At 34.6% G+C, this 27,277-nt stretch overlaps 4 non-coding genes across 4 annotated transcripts; all 4 read left to right on the top strand.

The window, feature by feature from the left end:
• Positions 1-7,097: 7,097 nt before the first annotated feature.
• On the top strand, positions 7,098-7,171 carry TRNAN-AUU (transfer RNA asparagine (anticodon AUU)). The gene has a single exon. It is a non-coding gene; the product is annotated as a tRNA-Asn (tRNA).
• Positions 7,172-15,283: 8,112 nt separating this feature from the next.
• Positions 15,284-15,357, top strand: TRNAN-AUU (transfer RNA asparagine (anticodon AUU)). The gene has a single exon. It is a non-coding gene; the product is annotated as a tRNA-Asn (tRNA).
• A 2,263-nt stretch (positions 15,358-17,620) lies between these two features.
• Positions 17,621-17,694, top strand: TRNAN-AUU (transfer RNA asparagine (anticodon AUU)). The gene has a single exon. It is a non-coding gene; the product is annotated as a tRNA-Asn (tRNA).
• Positions 17,695-25,805: 8,111 nt separating this feature from the next.
• Positions 25,806-25,879, top strand: TRNAN-AUU (transfer RNA asparagine (anticodon AUU)). The gene has a single exon. It is a non-coding gene; the product is annotated as a tRNA-Asn (tRNA).
• The last annotated feature ends 1,398 nt before the right edge of the window (positions 25,880-27,277 follow it).

The following is a 27,277-nucleotide window of genomic DNA, read 5'->3' as shown; positions in this document are numbered from 1 at the left end:
AAACTCTCCAGATTATTGATTTTTTTAAGTTTTTCTAGGAAACGTTTTAGATGAATGCTTATTAGCATTTGTCAGTATGTACTTTTGCAAAGTGTCTCTGTGGCGCAATCAGTTAGTGTGTACGGCTATTAACCAAAAGGTTGGTGGTTCAATCCCACCCAGGGACGTAATTGACCTTGTTATCAGATTTTGGTGATCTTTAAGTAGACAAGTCAAATTTCATACCCCCTGTTATGGTGCAGGGTACCTGGCCTTCTCTGATGTAATCAGAGTTAGATTTGATTCAGTGATTTTATAAAAACATCTAGGAAGCACAATTTAGCAGTGGGTTGCAGAGAAAAAGAAATATGCTGGCAAAAAAATCAAATTGCGTGATTAAACAGCTCTTCATTTTCTGGCTTTATTTTTATGCTAACAAATTTGTTCTCTGAAAAGTGTCCACAAAGCCAAGTCTCTGATTAACACCTTTGTAAGGATGGTTTTTCACCTATTACTAAATTAAACTTGCTTCATTGGAAAGGCAGCAAGATGCATCCTCATTTCAATGTCTACTGAAATAATACAGGTTGACACCAGGAAACATTAACGCCACTGCATCCTTGCTGCTTTCTCATGTGGAAGTCTGTTTAATGTGAAAACAAGGTGATATCTAATTAGCACACAGGTAAGGAATTAAGAAAATCTTTATTTAAGGGTGAAGATGTTTCTCACAAAATTGTTGACCCAATGCATCATTGAAATTCAAGCTGGAAAGATGATTTTAATATATCACTTGTACATTTTGTATTGCTCTTCTGGTGACAATGTAGTTTGTTTTTGTCAATTACCATTTTAATAATAGGGTAAAGAAAATGAAGTGGATTTTTGAAAGAAAACAATACTGTCAATATACTATTAAAACAAATTAAAATGGTTAAAGTTATTGTACTTTAAGTAAAAATAAAAGAGACACAATATCAATCCCAGTTTTGGATTACTTTAATTAACAAAAAAAATGCATATAGCAGAGGATAGTTTCAATCTGCCTACCTCTGGGTTATGGGCCCAGCATGCTTCCATTGCAGTACTCTGCTGCACATGTAAGTGCAAGAGATCCTGAAGCACTCACTCATCATGGGAAAGTACCAATGTGTTTCTTCGTTGGTTGATGGAAGAAACATCTTACAAAAACTCTCCAGATTATTGACTTTTTAAAGTTTTTCTAGGAAACGTTTTAGATGAATGCTTATTAGCCTTTGTCAGTATGGACTTTTGCAAAGTGTCTCTGTGGTGCAATTGGTTAGTGTGTTTGGCTATTAACCAAAAGGTTGGTGGTTCAATCCCACCCTGGGATGTAATTAACCTTGTGATCAGATTTTGGTGATATTTAAGGAGACAAGTCAAAATTTCAAACCTCCTCTTATGGTGTAGGGTACATGGCCTTCTCTGATGTAATCAGAGTTAGATTTGATTCAGTGATTTTATAAAAAAACAGCTAGGAAGCACAATTTAGCAGTGGGTTGCAGAGAAAAAAAATATGCTGGCAGAAAAATCCAATCGAGTGATTAAACAGCTCTTCATTTTCTGGCTTTATTTTTATGCTAACAAATTTGTTCTCTGAAAAGTGTCCACAAAGCCAAGTCTCTGATTAACACCTTTGTAAGGATGGTTTTTCACCTATTACTAAATTAAACTTGATTCATTGGAAAGGCAGCAAGATGCATCCTCATTTCAATGTCTACTGAAATAATACAAGTTGACACCAGGAAACATTAACGCCACTGCATCCTTGCTGCTTTCTCATGTGGAAGTCTGTTTAATGTGAAAACAAGGTGATATCTAATTAGCACACAGGTAAGGAATTAAGAAAATCTTTATTTAAGGGTGAAGATGTTTCTCACAAAATTGTTGACCCAATGCAACATTGAAATTCAAGCTGGAAAGATGATTTTAATATATCACTTGTACATTTTGTATTGCTCTTCTGGTGACAATGTAGTTTGTTTTTGTCAATTACCATTTTAATAATAGGGTAAAGAAAATGAAGTGGATTTTTGAAAGAAAACAATACTGTCAATATACTATTAAAACAAATTAAAATGGTAAACGTTATTGTACTTTAAGTAAAAATAAAAGAGACAAAATATCAATCCCAGTTTTGGATTACTTTAACAAAAAAAAAATGCATATAGCAGAGGATAGTTTCAATCTGCCTACCTCTCGGTTATGAGCCCAGCATGCTTCCATTGCAGTACTCTGCTGCACATGTAAGTTCAAGAGATCCTGAAGCACTCACTCATCATGGGAAAGTACCAATGTGTTTCTTCGTTGGTTGATGGAAGAAACATCTTACAAAAACTCTCCAGATTATTGACTTTTTAAAGTTTTTCTAGGAAACGTTTTAGATGAATGCTTATTAGCCTTTGTCAGTATGGACTTTTGCAAAGTGTCTCTGTGGTGCAATCAGTTAGCGTGTACGGCTATTAACCAAAAGGTTGGTGGTTCAATCCCACCCAGGGACCTAATTGACCTTGTTATCAGATTTTGGTGATCTTTAAGTAGACAAGTCAAATTTCATACCCCCTGTTATGGTGTAGGGTACCTGGCCTTCTCTGATGTAATCAGAGTTAGATTTGATTCAGTGATTTTATAAAAACATCTAGGAAGCACAATTTAGCAGTGGGTTGCAGAGAAAAAGAAATATGCTGGCAAAAAAATCAAATTGCGTGATTAAACAGCTCTTCATTTTCTGGCTTTATTTTTATGCTAACAAATTTGTTCTCTGAAAAGTGTCCACAAAGCCAAGTCTCTGATTAACACCTTTGTAGGGATGGTTTTTCACCTATTACTAAATTAAACTTGCTTCATTGGAAAGGCAGCAAGATGTATCCTCATTTCAATGTCTACTGAAATAATACAGGTTGACACCAGGAAACATTAACGCCACTGCATCCTTGCTGCTTTCTCATGTGGAAGTCTGTTTAATGTGAAAACAAGGTGATATCTAATTAGCACACAGGTAAGGAATTAAGAAAATCTTTATTTAAGGGTGAAGATGTTTCTCACAAAATTGTTGACCCAATGCATCATTGAAATTCAAGCTGGAAAGATGATTTTAATATATCACTTGTACATTTTGTATTGCTCTTCTGGTGACAATGTAGTTTGTTTTTGTCAATTACCATTTTAATAATAGGGTAAAGAAAATGAAGTGGATTTTTGAAAGAAAACAATACTGTCAATATACTATTAAAACAAATTAAAATGGTAAAAGTTATTGTACTTTAAGTAAAAATAAAAGAGACACAATATCAATCCCAGTTTTGGATTACTTTAATTAACAAAAAAAATGCATATAGCAGAGGATAGTTTCAATCTGCCTACCTCTGGGTTATGGGCCCAGCATGCTTCCATTGCAGTACTCTGCTGCACATGTAAGTGCAAGAGATCCTGAAGCACTCACTCATCATGGGAAAGTACCAATGTGTTTCTTCGTTGGTTGATGGAAGAAACATCTTACAAAAACTCTCCAGATTATTGACTTTTTAAAGTTTTTCTAGGAAACGTTTTAGATGAATGCTTATTAGCCTTTGTCAGTATGGACTTTTGCAAAGTGTCTCTGTGGCGCAATCAGTTAGTATGTATGGCTATTAACCAAAAGGTTGGTGGTTCAATCCCACCCAGGGACCTAATTGACCTTGTTATCAGATTTTGGTGATCTTTAAGTAGACAAGTCAAAATTTCAAACCCCCTGTTATGGTGTAGGGTACCTGGCCTTCTCTGATGTAATCAGAGTTAGATTTGATTCAGTGATTTTATAAAAACAGCTAGGAAGCACAATTTAGCAGTGGGTTGCAGAGAAAAAAAATATGCTGGCAGAAAAATCCAATTGCGTGATTAAACAGCTCTTTATTTTCTGGCTTTATTTTTATGCTAACAAATTTGTTCTCTGAAAAGTGTCCACAAAGCCAAGTCTCTGATTAACACCTTTGTAAGGATGGTTTTTCACCTATTACTAAATTAAACTTGCTTCATTGGAAAGGCAGCAAGATGCATCCTCATTTCAATGTCTACTGAAATAATACAGGTTGACACCAGGAAACATTAACGCCACTGCATCCTTGCTGCTTTCTCATGTGGAAGTCTGTTAAATGTGAAAACAAGGTGATATCTAATTAGCACACAGGTAAGGAATTAAGAAAATCTTTATTTAAGGGTGAAGATGTTTCTCACAAAATTGTTGACCCAATGCAACATTGAAATTCAAGCTGGAAAGATGATTTTAATATATCACTTGTACATTTTGTATTGCTCTTCTGGTGACAATGTAGTTTGTTTTTGTCAATTACCATTTTAATAATAGGGTAAAGAAAATGAAGTGGATTTTTGAAAGAAAACAATACTGTCAATATACTATTAAAACAAATTAAAATGGTAAACGTTATTGTACTTTAAGTAAAAATAAAAGAGACAAAATATCAATCCCAGTTTTGGATTACTTTAACAAAAAAAAAAATGCATATAGCAGAGGATAGTTTCAATCTGCCTACCTCTCGGTTATGAGCCCAGCATGCTTCCATTGCAGTACTCTGCTGCACATGTAAGTTCAAGAGATCCTGAAGCACTCACTCATCATGGGAAAGTACCAATGTGTTTCTTCGTTGGTTGATGGAAGAAACATCTTACAAAAACTCTCCAGATTATTGACTTTTTAAAGTTTTTCTAGGAAACGTTTTAGATGAATGCTTATTAGCCTTTGTCAGTATGGACTTTTGCAAAGTGTCTCTGTGGCGCAATCAGTTAGTATGTACGGCTATTAACCAAAAGGTTGGTGGTTCAATCCCACCCAGGGACCTAATTGACCTTGTTATCAGATTTTGGTGATCTTTAAGTAGACAAGTCAAAATTTCAAACCCCCTGTTATGGTGTAGGGTACCTGGCCTTCTCTGATGTAATCAGAGTTAGATTTGATTCAGTGATTTTATAAAAACAGCTAGGAAGCACAATTTAGCAGTGGGTTGCAGAGAAAAAAAATATGCTGGCAGAAAAATCCGATTGCGTGATTAAACAGCTCTTTATTTTCTGGCTTTATTTTTATGCTAACAAATTTGTTCTCTGAAAAGTGTCCACAAAGCCAAGTCTCTGATTAACACCTTTGTAAGGATGGTTTTTCACCTATTACTAAATTAAACTTGCTTCATTGGAAAGGCAGCAAGATGCATCCTCATTTCAATGTCTACTGAAATAATACAGGTTGACACCAGGAAACATTAACGCCACTGCATCCTTGCTGCTTTCTCATGTGGAAGTCTGTTAAATGTGAAAACAAGGTGATATCTAATTAGCACACAGGTAAAGAATTAAGAAAATCTTTATTTAAGGGTGAAGATGTTTCTCACAAAATCGTTGCCCCAATGCATCATTGAAATTCAAGCTGGAAAGATGATTTTAATATATCACTTGTACATTTTGTTTTGCTCTTCTGGTGACAATGTAGTTTGTTTTTGTCAATTACCATTTTAATAATAGGGTAAAGAAAATGAAGTGGATTTTTGAAAGAAAACAATACTGTCAATATACTATTAAAACAAATTAAAATGGTAAAAGTTATTGTACTTTAAGTAAAAATAAAAGAGCCAAAATATCAATCCCAGTTTTGGATTACTTTAATTAACAAACAAAAAAATGCATATAGCAGAGGATAGTTTCAATCTGCCTACCTCTGGGTTATGGGCCCAGCATGCTTCCATTGCTGTACTCTGCTGCACATGTAAGTGCAAGAGATCCTGAAGCACTCACTCATCATGGGAAAGTACCAATGTGTTTCTTCGTTGGTTGATAGAAGAAACATCTTACAAAAACTCTCCAGATTATTGATTTTTTTAAGTTTTTCTAGGAAACGTTTTAGATGAATGCTTATTAGCATTTGTCAGTATGTACTTTTGCAAAGTGTCTCTGTGGCGCAATCAGTTAGTGTGTACGGCTATTAACCAAAAGGTTGGTGGTTCAATCCCACCCAGGGACGTAATTGACCTTGTTATCAGATTTTGGTGATCTTTAAGTAGACAAGTCAAATTTCATACCCCCTGTTATGGTGTAGGGTACCTGGCCTTCTCTGATGTAATCAGAGTTAGATTTGATTCAGTGATTTTATAAAAACATCTAGGAAGCACAATTTAGCAGTGGGTTGCAGAGAAAAAGAAATATGCTGGCAAAAAAATCAAATTGCGTGATTAAACAGCTCTTCATTTTCTGGCTTTATTTTTATGCTAACAAATTTGTTCTCTGAAAAGTGTCCACAAAGCCAAGTCTCTGATTAACACCTTTGTAGGGATGGTTTTTCACCTATTACTAAATTAAACTTGCTTCATTGGAAAGGCAGCAAGATGTATCCTCATTTCAATGTCTACTGAAATAATACAGGTTGACACCAGGAAACATTAACGCCACTGCATCCTTGCTGCTTTCTCATGTGGAAGTCTGTTTAATGTGAAAACAAGGTGATATCTAATTAGCACACAGGTAAGGAATTAAGAAAATCTTTATTTAAGGGTGAAGATGTTTCTCACAAAATTGTTGACCCAATGCATCATTGAAATTCAAGCTGGAAAGATGATTTTAATATATCACTTGTACATTTTGTATTGCTCTTCTGGTGACAATGTAGTTTGTTTTTGTCAATTACCATTTTAATAATAGGGTAAAGAAAATGAAGTGGATTTTTGAAAGAAAACAATACTGTCAATATACTATTAAAACAAATTAAAATGGTAAAAGTTATTGTACTTTAAGTAAAAATAAAAGAGACAAAATATCAATCCCAGTTTTGGATTACTTTAATTAACAAAAAAAATGCATATAGCAGAGGATAGTTTCAATCTGCCTACCTCTGGGTTATGGGCCCAGCATGCTTCCATTGCAGTACTCTGCTGCACATGTAAGTGCAAGAGATCATGAAGCACTCACTCATCATGGGAAAGTACCAATGTGTTTCTTCGTTGGTTGATGAAAGAAACATCTTACAAAAACTCTCCAGATTATTGACTTTTTAAAGTTTTTCTAGGAAACGTTTTAGATGAATGCTTATTAGCCTTTGTCAGTATGGACTTTTGCAAAGTGTCTCTGTGGCGCAATCGGTTAGTGTGTTTGGCTATTAACCAAAAGGTTGGTGGTTCAATCCCACCCAGGGACGTAATTTACCTTGTGATCAGATTTTGGTGATATTTAAGTAGACAAGTCAAAATTTCAAACCTCCTCTTATGGTGTAGGGTACATGGCCTTCTCTGATGTAATCAGAGTTAGATTTGATTCAGTGATTTTATAAAAAACAGCTAGGAAGCACAATTTAGCAGTGGGTTGCAGAGAAAAAAAATATGCTGGCAGAAAAATCCAATCGAGTGATTAAACAGCTCTTCATTTTCTGGCTTTATTTTTATGCTAACAAATTTGTTCTCTGAAAAGTGTCCACAAAGCCAAGTCTCTGATTAACACCTTTGTAAGGATGGTTTTTCACCTATTACTAAATTAAACTTGCTTCATTGGAAAGGCAGCAAGATGCATCCTCATTTCAATGTCTACTGAAATAATACAGGTTGACACCAGGAAACATTAACGCCACTGCATCCTTGCTGCTTTCTCATGTGGAAGTCTGTTTAATGTGAAAACAAGGTGATATCTAATTAGCACACAGGTAAGGAATTAAGAAAATCTTTATTTAAGGGTGAAGATGTTTCTCACAAAATCGTTGCCCCAATGCATCATTGAAATTCAAGCTGGAAAGATGATTTTAATATATCACTTGTACATTTTGTATTGCTCTTCTGGTGACAATGTAGTTTGTTTTTGTCAATTACCATTTTAATAATAGGGTAAAGAAAATTAAGTGGATTTTTGAAAGAAAACAATACTGTCAATATACTATTAAAACAAATTAAAATGGTAAAAGTTATTGTACTTTAAGTAAAAATAAAAGAGCCAAAATATCAATCCCAGTTTTGGATTACTTTAATTAACAAACAAAAAAATGCATATAGCAGAGGATAGTTTTAATCTGCCTACCTCTGGGTTATGGGCCCAGCATGCTTCCATTGCTGTACTCTGCTGCACATGTAAGTGCAAGAGATCCTGAAGCACTCACTCATCATGGGAAAGTACCAATGTGTTCCTTCGTTGGTTGATAGAAGAAACATCTTACAAAAACTCTCCAGATTATTGACTTTTTTAAGTTTTTCTAGGAAACGTTTTAGATGAATGCTTATTAGCATTTGTCAGTATGTACTTTTTGCAAAGTGTCTCTGTGGCGCTATCAGTTAGTATGTACGGCTATTAACCAAAAGGTTGGTGGTTCAATCCCACCCAGGGACCTAATTGACCTTGTTATCAGATTTTGGTGATCTTTAAGTAGACAAGTCAAAATTTCAAACCCCCTGTTATGGTGTAGGGTACCTGGCCTTCTCTGATGTAATCAGAGTTAGATTTGATTTAGTGATTTTATAAAAACAGCTAGGAAGCACAATTTAGCAGTGGGTTGCAGAGAAAAAAAATATGCTGGCAGAAAAATCCAATTGAGTGATTAAACAGCTCTTTATTTTCTGGCTTTATTTTTATGCTAACAAATTTGTTCTCTGAAAAGTGTCCACAAAGCCAAGTCTCTGATTAACACCTTTGTAAGGATGGTTTTTCACCTATTACTAAATTAAACTTGCTTCATTGGAAAGGCAGCAAGATGCATCCTCATTTCAATGTCTACTGAAATAATACAAGTTGACACCAGGAAACATTAACGCCACTGCATCCTTGCTGCTTTCTCATGTGGAAGTCTGTTTAATGTGAAAACAAGGTGATATATAATTAGCACACAGGTAAGGAATTAAGAAAATCTTTATTTAAGGGTGAAGATGTTTCTCACAAAATTGTTGACCCAATGCATCATTGAAATTCAAGCTGGAAAGATGATTTTAATATATCACTTGTACATTTTGTATTGCTCTTCTGGTGACAATGTAGTTTGTTTTTGTCAATTACCATTTTAATAATAGGGTAAAGAAAATGAAGTGGATTTTTGAAAGAAAACAATACTGTCAATATACTATTAAAACAAATTAAAATGGTAAAAGTTATTGTACTTTAAGTAAAAATAAAAGAGACAAAATATCAATCCCAGTTTTGGATTACTTTAATTAACAAAAAAAAAATGCATATAGCAGAGGATAGTTTCAATCTGCCTACCTCTGGGTTATGGGCCCAGCATGCTTCCATTGCAGTACTCTGCTGCACATGTAAGTTCAAGAGATCCTGAAGCACTCACTCATCATGGGAAAGTACCAATGTGTTTCTTCGTTGGTTGATGGAAGAAACATCTTACAAAAACTCTCCAGATTATTGACTTTTTAAAGTTTTTCTAGGAAACGTTTTAGATGAATGCTTATTAGCCTTTGTCAGTATGGACTTTTGCAAAGTGTCTCTGTGGCGCAATCAGTTAGTATGTACGGCTATTAACCAAAAGGTTGGTGGTTCAATCCCACCGAGGGACCTAATTGACCTTGTTATCAGATTTTGGTGATCTTTAAGTAGACAAGTCAAAATTTCAAACCCCCTGTTATGGTGTAGGGTACCTGGCCTTCTCTGATGTAATCAGAGTTAGATTTGATTCAGTGATTTTATAAAAACATCTAGGAAGCACAATTTAGCAGTGGGTTGCAGAAAAAAAAAATATGCTGCCAGAAAAATCCAATAGAGTGATTAAACAGCTCTTTATTTTCTGGCTTTATTTTTATGCTAACAAATTTGTTCTCTGAAAAGTGTCCACAAAGCCAAGTCTCTGATTAACACCTTTGTAGGGATGGTTTTTCACCTATTACTAAATTAAACTTGCTTCATTGGAAAGGCAGCAAGATGTATCCTCATTTCAATGTCTACTGAAATAATACAGGTTGACACCAGGAAACATTAACGCCACTGCATCCTTGCTGCTTTCTCATATGGAAGTCTGTTTAATGTGAAAACAAGGTGATATCTAATTAGCACACAGGTAAGGAATTAAGAAAATCTTTATTTAAGGGTGAAGATGTTTCTCACAAAATTGTTGACCCAATGCATCATTGAAATTCAAGCTGGAAAGATGATTTTAATATATCACTTGTACATTTTGTATTGCTCTTCTGGTGACAATGTAGTTTGTTTTTGTCAATTACCATTTTAATAATAGGGTAAAGAAAATGAAGTGGATTTTTGAAAGAAAACAATACTGTCAATATACTATTAAAACAAATTAAAATGGTAAAAGTTATTGTACTTTAAGTAAAAATAAAAGAGACAAAATATCAATCCCAGTTTTGGATTACTTTAATTAACAAAAAAAATGCATATAGCAGAGGATAGTTTCAATCTGCCTACCTCTGGGTTATGGGCCCAGCATGCTTCCATTGCAGTATTCTGCTGCACATGTAAGTGCAAGAGATCCTGAAGCACTCACTCATCATGGGAAAGTACCAATGTGTTTCTTCGTTGGTTGATGGAAGAAACATCTTACAAAATCTCTCCAGATTATTGACTTTTTAAAGTTTTTCTAGGAAACGTTTTAGATGAATGCTTATTAGCCTTTGTCAGTATGGACTTTTGCAAAGTGTCTCTGTGGCGCAATCGGTTAGTGTGTTTGGCTATTAACCAAAAGGTTGGTGGTTCAATCCCACCAAGGGACGTAATTAACCTTGTGATCAGATTTTGGTGATATTTAAGTAGACAAGTCAAAATTTCAAACCTCCTCTTATGGTGTAGGGTACCTGGCCTTCTCTGATGTAATCAGAGTTAGATTTGATTCAGTGATTTTATAAAAAACAGCTAGGAAGCACAATTTAGCAGTGGGTTGCAGAGAAAAAAAATATGCTGGCAAAAAAATCCAATCGAGTGATTAAACAGCTCTTCATTTTCTGGCTTTATTTTTATGCTAACAAATTTGTTCTCTGAAAAGTGTCCACAAAGCCAAGTCTCTGATTAACACCTTTGTAAGGATGGTTTTTCACCTATTACTAAATTAAACTTGCTTCATTGGAAAGGCAGCAAGATGCGTCCTCATTTCAATGTCTACTGAAATAATACAAGTTGACACCAGGAAACATTAACGCCACTGCATCCTTGCTGCTTTCTCATGTGGAAGTCTGTTTAATGTGAAAACAAGGTGATATCTAATTAGCACACAGGTAAGGAATTAAGAAAATCTTTATTTAAGGGTGAAGATGTTTCTCACAAAATTGTTGACCCAATGCAACATTGAAATTCAAGCTGGAAAGATGATTTTAATATATCACTTGTACATTTTGTATTGCTCTTCTGGTGACAATGTAGTTTGTTTTTGTCAATTACCATTTTAATAATAGGGTAAAGAAAATGAAGTGGATTTTTGAAAGAAAACAATACTGTCAATATACTATTAAAACAAATTAAAATGGTAAAAGTTATTGTACTTTAAGTAAAAATAAAAGAGACAAAATATCAATCCCAGTTTTGGATTACTTTAATTAACAAAAAAAAATGCATATAGCAGAGGATAGTTTCAATCTGCCTACCTCTGGGTTATGGGCCCAGCATGCTTCCATTGCAGTATTCTGCTGCACATGTAAGTGCAAGAGATCCTGAAGCACTCACTCATCATGGGAAAGTACCAATGTGTTTCTTCGTTGGTTGATGGAAGAAACATCTTACAAAAACTCTCCAGATTATTGACTTTTTAAAGTTTTTCTAGGAAACGTTTTAGATGAATGCTTATTAGCCTTTGTCAGTATGGACTTTTGCAAAGTGTCTCTGTGGCGCAATCGGTTAGTGTGTTTGGCTATTAACCAAAAGGTTGGTGGTTCAATCCCACCAAGGGACGTAATTAACCTTGTGATCAGATTTTGGTGATATTTAAGTAGACAAGTCAAAATTTCAAACCTCCTCTTATGGTGTAGGGTACCTGGCCTTCTCTGATGTAATCAGAGTTAGATTTGATTCAGTGATTTTATAAAAAACAGCTAGGAAGCACAATTTAGCAGTGGGTTGCAGAGAAAAAAAATATGCTGGCAGAAAAATCCAATCGAGTGATTAAACAGCTCTTCATTTTCTGGCTTTATTTTTATGCTAACAAATTTGTTCTCTGAAAAGTGTCCACAAAGCCAAGTCTCTGATTAACACCTTTGTAAGGATGGTTTTTCACCTATTACTAAATTAAACTTGCTTCATTGGAAAGGCAGCAAGATGCATCCTCATTTCAATGTCTACTGAAATAATACAAGTTGACACCAGGAAACATTAACGCCACTGCATCCTTGCTGCTTTCTCATGTGGAAGTCTGTTTAATGTGAAAACAAGGTGATATCTAATTAGCACACAGGTAAGGAATTAAGAAAATCTTTATTTAAGGGTGAAGATGTTTCTCACAAAATTGTTGACCCAATGCAACATTGAAATTCAAGCTGGAAAGATGATTTTAATATATCACTTGTACATTTTGTATTGCTCTTCTGGTGACAATGTAGTTTGTTTTTGTCAATTACCATTTTAATAATAGGGTAAAGAAAATGAAGTGGATTTTTGAAAGAAAACAATACTGTCAATATACTATTAAAACAAATTAAAATGGTAAAAGTTATTGTACTTTAAGTAAAAATAAAAGAGACAAAATATCAATCCCAGTTTTGGATTACTTTAATTAACAAAAAAAAAAAATGCATATAGCAGAGGATAGTTTCAATCTGCCTACCTCTCGGTTATGAGCCCAGCATGCTTCCATTGCAGTACTCTGCTGCACATGTAAGTTCAAGAGATCCTGAAGCACTCACTCATCATGGGAAAGTACCAATGTGTTTCTTCGTTGGTTGATGGAAGAAACATCTTACAAAAACTCTCCAGATTATTGACTTTTTAAAGTTTTTCTAGGAAACGTTTTAGATGAATGCTTATTAGCCTTTGTCAGTATGGACTTTTGCAAAGTGTCTCTGTGCCGCAATCAGTTAGTATGTACGGCTATTAACCAAAAGGTTGGTGGTTCAATCCCACCCAGGGACCTAATTGACCTTGTTATCAGATTTTGGTGATCTTTAAGTAGACAAGTCAAAATTTCAAACCCCCTGTTATGGTGTAGGGTACCTGGCCTTCTCTGATGTAATCAGAGTTAGATTTGATTCAGTGATTTTATAAAAACAGCTAGGAAGCACAATTTAGCAGTGGGTTGCAGAGAAAAAAAATATGCTGACAGAAAAATCCAATTGAGTGATTAAACAGCTCTTTATTTTCTGGCTTTATTTTTATGCTAACAAATTTGTTCTCTGAAAAGTGTCCACAAAGCCAAGTCTCTGATTAACACCTTTGTAAGGATGGTTTTTCACCTATTACTAAATTAAACTTGCTTCATTGGAAAGGCAGCAAGATGCATCCTCATTTCAATGTCTACTGAAATAATACAGGTTGACACCAGGAAACATTAACGCCACTGCATCCTTGCTGCTTTCTCATGTGGAAGTCTGTTAAATGTGAAAACAAGGTGATATCTAATTAGCACACAGGTAAGGAATTAAGAAAATCTTTATTTAAGGGTGAAGATGTTTCTCACAAAATCGTTGCCCCAATGCATCATTGAAATTCAAGCTGGAAAGATGATTTTAATATATCACTTGTACATTTTGTATTGCTCTTCTGGTGACAATGTAGTTTGTTTTTGTCAATTACCATTTTAATAATAGGGTAAAGAAAATTAAGTGGATTTTTGAAAGAAAACAATACTGTCAATATACTATTAAAACAAATTAAAATGGTAAAAGTTATTGTACTTTAAGTAAAAATAAAAGAGCCAAAATATCAATCCCAGTTTTGGATTACTTTAATTAACAAACAAAAAAATGCATATAGCAGAGGATAGTTTCAATCTGCCTACCTCTGGGTTATGGGCCCAGCATGCTTCCATTGCTGTACTCTGCTGCACATGTAAGTGCAAGAGATCCTGAAGCACTCACTCATCATGGGAAAGTACCAATGTGTTTCTTCGTTGGTTGATAGAAGAAACATCTTACAAAAACTCTCCAGATTATTGATTTTTTTAAGTTTTTCTAGGAAACGTTTTAGATGAATGCTTATTAGCATTTGTCAGTATGTACTTTTGCAAAGTGTCTCTGTGGCGCAATCAGTTAGTGTGTACGGCTATTAACCAAAAGGTTGGTGGTTCAATCCCACCCAGGGACGTAATTGACCTTGTTATCAGATTTTGGTGATCTTTAAGTAGACAAGTCAAATTTCATACCCCCTGTTATGGTGCAGGGTACCTGGCCTTCTCTGATGTAATCAGAGTTAGATTTGATTCAGTGATTTTATAAAAACATCTAGGAAGCACAATTTAGCAGTGGGTTGCAGAGAAAAAGAAATATGCTGGCAAAAAAATCAAATTGCGTGATTAAACAGCTCTTCATTTTCTGGCTTTATTTTTATGCTAACAAATTTGTTCTCTGAAAAGTGTCCACAAAGCCAAGTCTCTGATTAACACCTTTGTAGGGATGGTTTTTCACCTATTACTAAATTAAACTTGCTTCATTGGAAAGGCAGCAAGATGTATCCTCATTTCAATGTCTACTGAAATAATACAGGTTGACACCAGGAAACATTAACGCCACTGCATCCTTGCTGCTTTCTCATGTGGAAGTCTGTTTAATGTGAAAACAAGGTGATATCTAATTAGCACACAGGTAAGATATTAAGAAAATCTTTATTTAAGGGTGAAGATGTTTCTCACAAAATTGTTGACCCAATGCATCATTGAAATTCAAGCTGGAAAGATGATTTTAATATATCACTTGTACATTTTGTATTGCTCTTCTGGTGACAATGTAGTTTGTTTTTGTCAATTACCATTTTAATAATAGGGTAAAGAAAATGAAGTGGATTTTTGAAAGAAAACAATACTGTCAATATACTATTAACACAAATTAAAATGGTAAAAGTTATTGTACTTTAAGTAAAAATAAAAGAGACAAAATATCAATCCCAGTTTTGGATTACTTTAATTAACAAAAAAAATGCATATAGCAGAGGATAGTTTCAATCTGCCTACCTCTGGGTTATGAGCCCAGCATGCTTCCATTGCAGTACTCTCCTGCACATGTAAGTGCAAGAGATCATGAAGCACTCACTCATCATGGGAAAGTACCAATGTGTTTCTTCGTTGGTTGATGGAAGAAACATCTTACAAAAACTCTCCAGATTATTGACTTTTTAAAGTTTTTCTAGGAAACGTTTTAGATGAATGCTTATTAGCCTTTGTCAGTATGGACTTTTGCAAAGTGTCTCTGTGGCGCAATCGGTTAGTGTGTTTGGCTATTAACCAAAAGGTTGGTGGTTCAATCCCACCCAGGGACGTAATTAACCTTGTGATCAGATTTTGGTGATATTTAAGTAGACAAGTCAAAATTTCAAACCTCCTCTTATGGTGTAGGGTACATGGCCTTCTCTGATGTAATCAGAGTTAGATTTGATTCAGTGATTTTATAAAAAACAGCTAGGAAGCACAATTTAGCAGTGGGTTGCAGAGAAAAAAATATGCTGGCAGAAAAATCCAATCGAGTGATTAAACAGCTCTTCATTTTCTGGCTTTATTTTTATGCTAACAAATTTGTTCTCTGAAAAGTGTCCACAAAGCCAAGTCTCTGATTAACACCTTTGTAAGGATGGTTTATCACCTATTACTAAATTAAACTTGCTTCATTGGAAAGGCAGCAAGATGCATCCTCATTTCAATGTCTACTGAAATAATACAAGTTGACACCAGGAAACATTAACGCCACTGCATCCTTGCTGCTTTCTCATGTGGAAGTCTGTTTAATGTGAAAACAAGGTGATATCTAATTAGCACACAGGTAAGGAATTAAGAAAATCTTTATTTAAGGGTGAAGATGTTTCTCACAAAATTGTTGACCCAATGCAACATTGAAATTCAAGCTGGAAAGATGATTTTAATATATCACTTGTACATTTTGTATTGCTCTTCTGGTGACAATGTAGTTTGTTTTTGTCAATTGCCATTTTAATAATAGGGTAAAGAAAATTAAGTGGATTTTTGAAAGAAAACAATACTGTCAATATACTATTAAAACAAATTAAAATGGTAAAAGTTATTGTACTTTAAGTAAAAATAAAAGAGCCAAAATATCAATCCCAGTTTTGGATTACTTTAATTAACAAACAAAAAAATGCATATAGCAGAGGATAGTTTCAATCTGCCTACCTCTGGGTTATGGGCCCAGCATGCTTCCATTGCTGTACTCTGCTGCACATGTAAGTGCAAGAGATCCTGAAGCACTCACTCATCATGGGAAAGTACCAATGTGTTTCTTCGTTGGTTGATAGAAGAAACATCTTACAAAAACTCTCCAGATTATTGACTTTTTTAAGTTTTTCTAGGAAACGTTTTAGATGAATGCTTATTAGCATTTGTCAGTATGTACTTTTGCAAAGTGTCTCTGTGGCGCAATCAGTTAGTGTGTACGGCTATTAACCAAAAGGTTGGTGGTTCAATCCCACCCAGGGACGTAATTGACCTTGTTATCAGATTTTGGTGATCTTTAAGTAGACAAGTCAAATTTCATACCCCCTGTTATGGTGTAGGGTACCTGGCCTTCTCTGATGTAATCAGAGTTAGATTTGATTCAGTGATTTTATAAAAACATCTAGGAAGCACAATTTAGCAGTGGGTTGCAGAGAAAAAGAAATATGCTGGCAAAAAAATCAAATTGCGTGATTAAACAGCTCTTCATTTTCTGGCTTTATTTTTATGCTAACAAATTTGTTCTCTGAAAAGTGTCCACAAAGCCAAGTCTCTGATTAACACCTTTGTAGGGATGGTTTTTCACCTATTACTAAATTAAACTTGCTTCATTGGAAAGGCAGCAAGATGTATCCTCATTTCAATGTCTACTGAAATAATACAGGTTGACACCAGGAAACATTAACGCCACTGCATCCTTGCTGCTTTCTCATGTGGAAGTCTGTTTAATGTGAAAACAAGGTGATATCTAATTAGCACACAGGTAAGGAATTAAGAAAATCTTTATTTAAGGGTGAAGATGTTTCTCACAAAATTGTTGACCCAATGCATCATTGAAATTCAAGCTGGAAAGATGATTTTAATATATCACTTGTACATTTTGTATTGCTCTTCTGGTGACAATGTAGTTTGTTTTTGTCAATTACCATTTTAATAATAGGGTAAAGAAAATGAAGTGGATTTTTGAAAGAAAACAATACTGTCAATATACTATTAAAACAAATTAAAATGGTAAAAGTTATTGTACTTTAAGTAAAAATAAAAGAGACAAAATATCAATCCCAGTTTTGGATTACTTTAATTAACAAAAAAAATGCATATAGCAGAGGATAGTTTCAATCTGCCTACCTCTGGGTTATGGGCCCAGCATGCTTCCATTGCAGTACTCTGCTGCACATGTAAGTGCAAGAGATCATGAAGCACTCACTCATCATGGGAAAGTACCAATGTGTTTCTTCGTTGGTTGATGGAAGAAACATCTTACAAAAACTCTCCAGATTATTGACTTTTTAAAGTTTTTCTAGGAAACGTTTTAGATGAATGCTTATTAGCCTTTGTCAGTATGGACTTTTGCAAAGTGTCTCTGTGGCGCAATCGGTTAGTGTGTTTGGCTATTAACCAAAAGGTTGGTGGTTCAATCCCACCCAGGGACGTAATTTACCTTGTGATCAGATTTTGGTGATATTTAAGTAGACAAGTCAAAATTTCAAACCTCCTCTTATGGTGTAGGGTACATGGCCTTCTCTGATGTAATCAGAGTTAGATTTGATTCAGTGATTTTATAAAAAACAGCTAGGAAGCACAATTTAGCAGTGGGTTGCAGAGAAAAAAAATATGCTGGCAGAAAAATCCAATCGAGTGATTAAACAGCTCTTCATTTTCTGGCTTTATTTTTATGCTAACAAATTTGTTCTCTGAAAAGTGTCCACAAAGCCAAGTCTCTGATTAACACCTTTGTAAGGATGGTTTTTCACCTATTACTAAATTAAACTTGCTTCATTGGAAAGGCAGCAAGATGCATCCTCATTTCAATGTCTACTGAAATAATACAGGTTGACACCAGGAAACATTAACGCCACTGCATCCTTGCTGCTTTCTCATGTGGAAGTCTGTTTAATGTGAAAACAAGGTGATATCTAATTAGCACACAGGTAAGGAATTAAGAAAATCTTTATTTAAGGGTGAAGATGTTTCTCACAAAATCGTTGCCCCAATGCATCATTGAAATTCAAGCTGGAAAGATGATTTTAATATATCACTTGTACATTTTGTATTGCTCTTCTGGTGACAATGTAGTTTGTTTTTGTCAATTACCATTTTAATAATAGGGTAAAGAAAATTAAGTGGATTTTTGAAAGAAAACAATACTGTCAATATACTATTAAAACAAATTAAAATGGTAAAAGTTATTGTACTTTAAGTAAAAATAAAAGAGCCAAAATATCAATCCCAGTTTTGGATTACTTTAATTAACAAACAAAAAAATGCATATAGCAGAGGATAGTTTTAATCTGCCTACCTCTGGGTTATGGGCCCAGCATGCTTCCATTGCTGTACTCTGCTGCACATGTAAGTGCAAGAGATCCTGAAGCACTCACTCATCATGGGAAAGTACCAATGTGTTCCTTCGTTGGTTGATAGAAGAAACATCTTACAAAAACTCTCCAGATTATTGACTTTTTTAAGTTTTTCTAGGAAACGTTTTAGATGAATGCTTATTAGCATTTGTCAGTATGTACTTTTTGCAAAGTGTCTCTGTGGCGCTATCAGTTAGTATGTACGGCTATTAACCAAAAGGTTGGTGGTTCAATCCCACCCAGGGACCTAATTGACCTTGTTATCAGATTTTGGTGATCTTTAAGTAGACAAGTCAAAATTTCAAACCCCCTGTTATGGTGTAGGGTACCTGGCCTTCTCTGATGTAATCAGAGTTAGATTTGATTCAGTGATTTTATAAAAACAGCTAGGAAGCACAATTTAGCAGTGGGTTGCAGAGAAAAAAAATATGCTGGCAGAAAAATCCAATTGAGTGATTAAACAGCTCTTTATTTTCTGGCTTTATTTTTATGCTAACAAATTTGTTCTCTGAAAAGTGTCCACAAAGCCAAGTCTCTGATTAACACCTTTGTAAGGATGGTTTTTCACCTATTACTAAATTAAACTTGCTTCATTGGAAAGGCAGCAAGATGCATCCTCATTTCAATGTCTACTGAAATAATACAAGTTGACACCAGGAAACATTAACGCCACTGCATCCTTGCTGCTTTCTCATGTGGAAGTCTGTTTAATGTGAAAACAAGGTGATATATAATTAGCACACAGGTAAGGAATTAAGAAAATCTTTATTTAAGGGTGAAGATGTTTCTCACAAAATTGTTGACCCAATGCATCATTGAAATTCAAGCTGGAAAGATGATTTTAATATATCACTTGTACATTTTGTATTGCTCTTCTGGTGACAATGTAGTTTGTTTTTGTCAATTACCATTTTAATAATAGGGTAAAGAAAATGAAGTGGATTTTTGAAAGAAAACAATACTGTCAATATACTATTAAAACAAATTAAAATGGTAAAAGTTATTGTACTTTAAGTAAAAATAAAAGAGACAAAATATCAATCCCAGTTTTGGATTACTTTAATTAACAAAAAAAAAATGCATATAGCAGAGGATAGTTTCAATCTGCCTACCTCTGGGTTATGGGCCCAGCATGCTTCCATTGCAGTACTCTGCTGCACATGTAAGTTCAAGAGATCCTGAAGCACTCACTCATCATGGGAAAGTACCAATGTGTTTCTTCGTTGGTTGATGGAAGAAACATCTTACAAAAACTCTCCAGATTATTGACTTTTTAAAGTTTTTCTAGGAAACGTTTTAGATGAATGCTTATTAGCCTTTGTCAGTATGGACTTTTGCAAAGTGTCTCTGTGGCGCAATCAGTTAGTATGTACGGCTATTAACCAAAAGGTTGGTGGTTCAATCCCACCGAGGGACCTAATTGACCTTGTTATCAGATTTTGGTGATCTTTAAGTAGACAAGTCAAAATTTCAAACCCCCTGTTATGGTGTAGGGTACCTGGCCTTCTCTGATGTAATCAGAGTTAGATTTGATTCAGTGATTTTATAAAAACATCTAGGAAGCACAATTTAGCAGTGGGTTGCAGAAAAAAAAAATATGCTGCCAGAAAAATCCAATAGAGTGATTAAACAGCTCTTTATTTTCTGGCTTTATTTTTATGCTAACAAATTTGTTCTCTGAAAAGTGTCCACAAAGCCAAGTCTCTGATTAACACCTTTGTAGGGATGGTTTTTCACCTATTACTAAATTAAACTTGCTTCATTGGAAAGGCAGCAAGATGTATCCTCATTTCAATGTCTACTGAAATAATACAGGTTGACACCAGGAAACATTAACGCCACTGCATCCTTGCTGCTTTCTCATATGGAAGTCTGTTTAATGTGAAAACAAGGTGATATCTAATTAGCACACAGGTAAGGAATTAAGAAAATCTTTATTTAAGGGTGAAGATGTTTCTCACAAAATTGTTGACCCAATGCATCATTGAAATTCAAGCTGGAAAGATGATTTTAATATATCACTTGTACATTTTGTATTGCTCTTCTGGTGACAATGTAGTTTGTTTTTGTCAATTACCATTTTAATAATAGGGTAAAGAAAATGAAGTGGATTTTTGAAAGAAAACAATACTGTCAATATACTATTAAAACAAATTAAAATGGTAAAAGTTATTGTACTTTAAGTAAAAATAAAAGAGACAAAATATCAATCCCAGTTTTGGATTACTTTAATTAACAAAAAAAATGCATATAGCAGAGGATAGTTTCAATCTGCCTACCTCTGGGTTATGGGCCCAGCATGCTTCCATTGCAGTATTCTGCTGCACATGTAAGTGCAAGAGATCCTGAAGCACTCACTCATCATGGGAAAGTACCAATGTGTTTCTTCGTTGGTTGATGGAAGAAACATCTTACAAAATCTCTCCAGATTATTGACTTTTTAAAGTTTTTCTAGGAAACGTTTTAGATGAATGCTTATTAGCCTTTGTCAGTATGGACTTTTGCAAAGTGTCTCTGTGGCGCAATCGGTTAGTGTGTTTGGCTATTAACCAAAAGGTTGGTGGTTCAATCCCACCAAGGGACGTAATTAACCTTGTGATCAGATTTTGGTGATATTTAAGTAGACAAGTCAAAATTTCAAACCTCCTCTTATGGTGTAGGGTACCTGGCCTTCTCTGATGTAATCAGAGTTAGATTTGATTCAGTGATTTTATAAAAAACAGCTAGGAAGCACAATTTAGCAGTGGGTTGCAGAGAAAAAAAATATGCTGGCAAAAAAATCCAATCGAGTGATTAAACAGCTCTTCATTTTCTGGCTTTATTTTTATGCTAACAAATTTGTTCTCTGAAAAGTGTCCACAAAGCCAAGTCTCTGATTAACACCTTTGTAAGGATGGTTTTTCACCTATTACTAAATTAAACTTGCTTCATTGGAAAGGCAGCAAGATGCGTCCTCATTTCAATGTCTACTGAAATAATACAAGTTGACACCAGGAAACATTAACGCCACTGCATCCTTGCTGCTTTCTCATGTGGAAGTCTGTTTAATGTGAAAACAAGGTGATATCTAATTAGCACACAGGTAAGGAATTAAGAAAATCTTTATTTAAGGGTGAAGATGTTTCTCACAAAATTGTTGACCCAATGCAACATTGAAATTCAAGCTGGAAAGATGATTTTAATATATCACTTGTACATTTTGTATTGCTCTTCTGGTGACAATGTAGTTTGTTTTTGTCAATTACCATTTTAATAATAGGGTAAAGAAAATGAAGTGGATTTTTGAAAGAAAACAATACTGTCAATATACTATTAAAACAAATTAAAATGGTAAAAGTTATTGTACTTTAAGTAAAAATAAAAGAGACAAAATATCAATCCCAGTTTTGGATTACTTTAATTAACAAAAAAAATGCATATAGCAGAGGATAGTTTCAATCTGCCTACCTCTGGGTTATGGGCCCAGCATGCTTCCATTGCAGTATTCTGCTGCACATGTAAGTGCAAGAAATCCTGAAGCACTCACTCATCATGGGAAAGTACCAATGTGTTTCTTCGTTGGTTGATGGAAGAAACATCTTACAAAAACTCTCCAGATTATTGACTTTTTAAAGTTTTTCTAGGAAACGTTTTAGATGAATGCTTATTAGCCTTTGTCAGTATGGACTTTTGCAAAGTGTCTCTGTGGCGCAATCGGTTAGTGTGTTTGGCTATTAACCAAAAGGTTGGTGGTTCAATCCCACCAAGGGACGTAATTAACCTTGTGATCAGATTTTGGTGATATTTAAGTAGACAAGTCAAAATTTCAAACCTCCTCTTATGGTGTAGGGTACCTGGCCTTCTCTGATGTAATCAGAGTTAGATTTGATTCAGTGATTTTATAAAAAACAGCTAGGAAGCACAATTTAGCAGTGGGTTGCAGAGAAAAAAAATATGCTGGCAGAAAAATCCAATCGAGTGATTAAACAGCTCTTCATTTTCTGGCTTTATTTTTATGCTAACAAATTTGTTCTCTGAAAAGTGTCCACAAAGCCAAGTCTCTGATTAACACCTTTGTAAGGATGGTTTTTCACCTATTACTAAATTAAACTTGCTTCATTGGAAAGGCAGCAAGATGCATCCTCATTTCAATGTCTACTGAAATAATACAAGTTGACACCAGGAAACATTAACGCCACTGCATCCTTGCTGCTTTCTCATGTGGAAGTCTGTTTAATGTGAAAACAAGGTGATATCTAATTAGCACACAGGTAAGGAATTAAGAAAATCTTTATTTAAGGGTGAAGATGTTTCTCACAAAATTGTTGACCCAATGCAACATTGAAATTCAAGCTGGAAAGATGATTTTAATATATCACTTGTACATTTTGTATTGCTCTTCTGGTGACAATGTAGTTTGTTTTTGTCAATTACCATTTTAATAATAGGGTAAAGAAAATGAAGTGGATTTTTGAAAGAAAACAATACTGTCAATATACTATTAAAACAAATTAAAATGGTAAAAGTTATTGTACTTTAAGTAAAAATAAAAGAGACAAAATATCAATCCCAGTTTTGGATTACTTTAATTAACAAAAAAAAAAAATGCATATAGCAGAGGATAGTTTCAATCTGCCTACCTCTCGGTTATGAGCCCAGCATGCTTCCATTGCAGTACTCTGCTGCACATGTAAGTTCAAGAGATCCTGAAGCACTCACTCATCATGGGAAAGTACCAATGTGTTTCTTCGTTGGTTGATGGAAGAAACATCTTACAAAAACTCTCCAGATTATTGACTTTTTAAAGTTTTTCTAGGAAACGTTTTAGATGAATGCTTATTAGCCTTTGTCAGTATGGACTTTTGCAAAGTGTCTCTGTGCCGCAATCAGTTAGTATGTACGGCTATTAACCAAAAGGTTGGTGGTTCAATCCCACCCAGGGACCTAATTGACCTTGTTATCAGATTTTGGTGATCTTTAAGTAGACAAGTCAAAATTTCAAACCCCCTGTTATGGTGTAGGGTACCTGGCCTTCTCTGATGTAATCAGAGTTAGATTTGATTCAGTGATTTTATAAAAACAGCTAGGAAGCACAATTTAGCAGTGGGTTGCAGAGAAAAAAAATATGCTGACAGAAAAATCCAATTGAGTGATTAAACAGCTCTTTATTTTCTGGCTTTATTTTTATGCTAACAAATTTGTTCTCTGAAAAGTGTCCACAAAGCCAAGTCTCTGATTAACACCTTTGTAAGGATGGTTTTTCACCTATTACTAAATTAAACTTGCTTCATTGGAAAGGCAGCAAGATGCATCCTCATTTCAATGTCTACTGAAATAATACAGGTTGACACCAGGAAACATTAACGCCACTGCATCCTTGCTGCTTTCTCATGTGGAAGTCTGTTAAATGTGAAAACAAGGTGATATCTAATTAGCACACAGGTAAGGAATTAAGAAAATCTTTATTTAAGGGTGAAGATGTTTCTCACAAAATCGTTGCCCCAATGCATCATTGAAATTCAAGCTGGAAAGATGATTTTAATATATCACTTGTACATTTTGTATTGCTCTTCTGGTGACAATGTAGTTTGTTTTTGTCAATTACCATTTTAATAATAGGGTAAAGAAAATTAAGTGGATTTTTGAAAGAAAACAATACTGTCAATATACTATTAAAACAAATTAAAATGGTAAAAGTTATTGTACTTTAAGTAAAAATAAAAGAGCCAAAATATCAATCCCAGTTTTGGATTACTTTAATTAACAAACAAAAAAATGCATATAGCAGAGGATAGTTTCAATCTGCCTACCTCTGGGTTATGGGCCCAGCATGCTTCCATTGCTGTACTCTGCTGCACATGTAAGTGCAAGAGATCCTGAAGCACTCACTCATCATGGGAAAGTACCAATGTGTTTCTTCGTTGGTTGATAGAAGAAACATCTTACAAAAACTCTCCAGATTATTGATTTTTTTAAGTTTTTCTAGGAAACGTTTTAGATGAATGCTTATTAGCATTTGTCAGTATGTACTTTTGCAAAGTGTCTCTGTGGCGCAATCAGTTAGTGTGTACGGCTATTAACCAAAAGGTTGGTGGTTCAATCCCACCCAGGGACGTAATTGACCTTGTTATCAGATTTTGGTGATCTTTAAGTAGACAAGTCAAATTTCATACCCCCTGTTATGGTGCAGGGTACCTGGCCTTCTCTGATGTAATCAGAGTTAGATTTGATTCAGTGATTTTATAAAAACATCTAGGAAGCACAATTTAGCAGTGGGTTGCAGAGAAAAAGAAATATGCTGGCAAAAAAATCAAATTGCGTGATTAAACAGCTCTTCATTTTCTGGCTTTATTTTTATGCTAACAAATTTGTTCTCTGAAAAGTGTCCACAAAGCCAAGTCTCTGATTAACACCTTTGTAGGGATGGTTTTTCACCTATTACTAAATTAAACTTGCTTCATTGGAAAGGCAGCAAGATGTATCCTCATTTCAATGTCTACTGAAATAATACAGGTTGACACCAGGAAACATTAACGCCACTGCATCCTTGCTGCTTTCTCATGTGGAAGTCTGTTTAATGTGAAAACAAGGTGATATCTAATTAGCACACAGGTAAGATATTAAGAAAATCTTTATTTAAGGGTGAAGATGTTTCTCACAAAATTGTTGACCCAATGCATCATTGAAATTCAAGCTGGAAAGATGATTTTAATATATCACTTGTACATTTTGTATTGCTCTTCTGGTGACAATGTAGTTTGTTTTTGTCAATTACCATTTTAATAATAGGGTAAAGAAAATGAAGTGGATTTTTGAAAGAAAACAATACTGTCAATATACTATTAACACAAATTAAAATGGTAAAAGTTATTGTACTTTAAGTAAAAATAAAAGAGACAAAATATCAATCCCAGTTTTGGATTACTTTAATTAACAAAAAAAATGCATATAGCAGAGGATAGTTTCAATCTGCCTACCTCTGGGTTATGAGCCCAGCATGCTTCCATTGCAGTACTCTCCTGCACATGTAAGTGCAAGAGATCATGAAGCACTCACTCATCATGGGAAAGTACCAATGTGTTTCTTCGTTGGTTGATGGAAGAAACATCTTACAAAAACTCTCCAGATTATTGACTTTTTAAAGTTTTTCTAGGAAACGTTTTAGATGAATGCTTATTAGCCTTTGTCAGTATGGACTTTTGCAAAGTGTCTCTGTGGCGCAATCGGTTAGTGTGTTTGGCTATTAACCAAAAGGTTGGTGGTTCAATCCCACCCAGGGACGTAATTAACCTTGTGATCAGATTTTGGTGATATTTAAGTAGACAAGTCAAAATTTCAAACCTCCTCTTATGGTGTAGGGTACATGGCCTTCTCTGATGTAATCAGAGTTAGATTTGATTCAGTGATTTTATAAAAAACAGCTAGGAAGCACAATTTAGCAGTGGGTTGCAGAGAAAAAAATATGCTGGCAGAAAAATCCAATCGAGTGATTAAACAGCTCTTCATTTTCTGGCTTTATTTTTATGCTAACAAATTTGTTCTCTGAAAAGTGTCCACAAAGCCAAGTCTCTGATTAACACCTTTGTAAGGATGGTTTATCACCTATTACTAAATTAAACTTGCTTCATTGGAAAGGCAGCAAGATGCATCCTCATTTCAATGTCTACTGAAATAATACAAGTTGACACCAGGAAACATTAACGCCACTGCATCCTTGCTGCTTTCTCATGTGGAAGTCTGTTTAATGTGAAAACAAGGTGATATCTAATTAGCACACAGGTAAGGAATTAAGAAAATCTTTATTTAAGGGTGAAGATGTTTCTCACAAAATTGTTGACCCAATGCAACATTGAAATTCAAGCTGGAAAGATGATTTTAATATATCACTTGTACATTTTGTATTGCTCTTCTGGTGACAATGTAGTTTGTTTTTGTCAATTGCCATTTTAATAATAGGGTAAAGAAAATTAAGTGGATTTTTGAAAGAAAACAATACTGTCAATATACTATTAAAACAAATTAAAATGGTAAAAGTTATTGTACTTTAAGTAAAAATAAAAGAGCCAAAATATCAATCCCAGTTTTGGATTACTTTAATTAACAAACAAAAAAATGCATATAGCAGAGGATAGTTTCAATCTGCCTACCTCTGGGTTATGGGCCCAGCATGCTTCCATTGCTGTACTCTGCTGCACATGTAAGTGCAAGAGATCCTGAAGCACTCACTCATCATGGGAAAGTACCAATGTGTTTCTTCGTTGGTTGATAGAAGAAACATCTTACAAAAACTCTCCAGATTATTGACTTTTTTAAGTTTTTCTAGGAAACGTTTTAGATGAATGCTTATTAGCATTTGTCAGTAAGTACTTTTTGCAAAGTGTCTCTGTGGCGCAATCAGTTAGTGTGTACGGCTATTAACCAAAAGGTTGGTGGTTCAATCCCACCCAGGGACGTAATTGACATTGTTATCAGATTTTGGTGATCTTTAAGTAGACAAGTCAAATTTCATACCCCCTGTTATGGTGTAGGGTACCTGGCCTTCTCTGATGTAATCAGAGTTAGATTTGATTCAGTGATTTTATAAAAACATCTAGGAAGCACAATTTAGCAGTGGGTTGCAGAGAAAAAAAATATGCTGGCAGAAAAATCCAATTGAGTGATTAAACAGCTCTTCATTTTC

Source organism: Pseudophryne corroboree, unplaced genomic scaffold (assembly GCF_028390025.1).
Source record: "Pseudophryne corroboree isolate aPseCor3 unplaced genomic scaffold, aPseCor3.hap2 scaffold_621, whole genome shotgun sequence".
NCBI lineage: Eukaryota > Metazoa > Chordata > Amphibia > Anura > Myobatrachidae > Pseudophryne > Pseudophryne corroboree.
This window is presented reverse-complemented; position numbering and strand designations above follow the sequence as displayed.